The 2,136-nt window shown below is 43.1% G+C and overlaps 1 protein-coding gene across 3 annotated transcripts in view; it reads right to left on the bottom strand.

The window, feature by feature from the left end:
• Positions 1-2,136, bottom strand: part of Insr (insulin receptor) — a 137,134-nt gene that overhangs the window by 26,997 nt on the left and 108,001 nt on the right. The window lies entirely within an intron of this gene.

The raw sequence follows: 2,136 nt of genomic DNA, 5'->3' as shown, positions 1-2,136 counted from the left end.
CCACACAATCAGTCTCTGATGCTCATGTACACATATGCATGTGTATGCTCATGTGTGTGCAGCTTCACAAGGAGGCCAGAGGACAATCTTGAGTGTTGTTCCTCAAGTGCTGTCCACCTTGGCTTTTTTCTTCTTCTTTAAAGCAGTCTCTCTCATTAACCTGTAACTCACGGAGTAGGCTAAGATGACCGACCGGTCAACAAGACCCAGGGAACCACTTCGCTTCACTTCCCCGGCACTGGGATTACAAATTAAGTCACCATGCTTGGCCTTGTTTTTAAGACTTGTTTCTATTTCTAAGTCTTTGTATATGTGTGTGGGTATTTGCAAGTGAATGCAGAGACCCTCAGAGTCCAGAAGAGGTCATCAGATTCCCTAGAGCAGGAGTTACAGGCAGATGTGGGTCACTTCATGTGGGTGCTGGAAACTGAGCTCAGGTCCTCTGTAAGAGCAGTAAGCATTTTAAATCACTGAGCTTCCAGGGTTTGTTTGGTTTTTGTTTTTACTCAATTCCTCATGCTGACAAGGCAAGCATTTCACTAACTGATCCATCATCCCAGGCCCTACATTGTCATTCAAACACGTGTTGTTAACAGAGAGCGCTGTGAAACTTGAGAGGTGAAGCATCGATTCTTGGTGATGAAATTCTACACTGGGGTTAGAGCGAGAAAAAGAAAGAACCATTAAGTGGGCAGATGCCCCTGCCCCTTAAAGAGACACAGAAAATAAATACTGAGAGATGACACATTAAAAACTGCAGAAAGTATATGCGGAAATGTAAATTCTTCATAGCTCCCATGATCCACTGCTCCCTCTGCACAATTACTTTTGCTTATAAGCCATGGGAGCGTGATGATGATCCAGCCAGCTGCTTACTACACCTGCTAGATGGGAAACAACCCCTGAGTACTTTCCTAAAACATGAGGTTAAGAGAGCTTCCTGAACTTCCAGAGGACTTGAGTTAGTTTCCCAGCACCCAGATCAGGCCTCCTGCAACAGCTCCACAGAGTCCCACACCCTCTTCTGGCCTCTGCAGACACCTGCACACACATGGCATATGCTCACAGATACACAGAAATAAAAAATAAACTCTTTTTAAAAGTCTTAAGATGAAGATTTCTGTTTGGGTATGGCTTTTTCCTCAGCTAAAATTGGGATTTTCTCTTCTCAACTACAAATGGTGTGTGTGTGGCTTTTATGTGTGTGTGTGTGTGTGTGTGTACACATGTTTAATTATTTCATATATGAGTATGTATTTACATCATTTCCACCAACTCCTCCCATGTCATCCACTCCCTCTCAGGACCTTTTTCTTCTCTAATCATCATTCACACACACATAATATATATACACACATATAAAACCTATGTCAAATTTATTAACACATACATAGCTTATATAAATGTGTATGTACATGCACACACATACACACATATTTTATGGAGTCCATTTAGTGTTGCTCATACATACATGTATCTAGGGCTGATAACCAGGGACTGCATAATCTATCAGGGGCTCACCCGGGATAAACCATCTCTCTGGCCCCAGCACATGACCTTGCTGAAAATTCATTGGCTACAAAAGATCATCACTTAATTCATGATTCATCCTTCACTTAAGCATTTTCCTATTTTTCAAACAAGGGTATCCCCAAGGTACAGTTCAGTGATACAGTGCATGCTTAGCTTACATGAGACCTTAGGTTTGATCCAAAAAGAAAGGAAAAGAACATTCCTATTCTTTCCTCACTATAGTTTTGATTACTGTGTTGTCCTACTATTTTCCAAAGCAGATCCTGGGAAGAAACTATGGCCAGGTTGAAAGAACTCTGAGCCTCTGGAAACCTGTGTGCCTGACGATACTGCACACTGTACATGGTACTGCCTGCAGCCTCACCCACCACCGTGACTCTGGACTTTGGAATAACACTAGAAAGCTAAGGGTTAAAAGCTGGGTTTTGTCTTTTTCCAAAATTTTCAGAGACATTACAAACATGGCACCAGATAGTGGAGTGGTCAGCCCTCACTGGGACATTTACACTCCCCACAGACTCAGACGCAGCCCTCACTGGGACATTTACACCCTCCCACAGACTCAGCCCTCACTGGGACATTTACACCCTCCCACAGACTCAG

This window comes from Microtus ochrogaster, unplaced genomic scaffold (genome assembly GCF_000317375.1).
Source record: "Microtus ochrogaster isolate Prairie Vole_2 unplaced genomic scaffold, MicOch1.0 UNK125, whole genome shotgun sequence".
Taxonomy (NCBI): Eukaryota; Metazoa; Chordata; class Mammalia; order Rodentia; family Cricetidae; genus Microtus; species Microtus ochrogaster.
The sequence above is the reverse complement of the archived record's forward strand: the minus strand, read 5'-3'. Positions and strand labels throughout refer to the sequence as shown.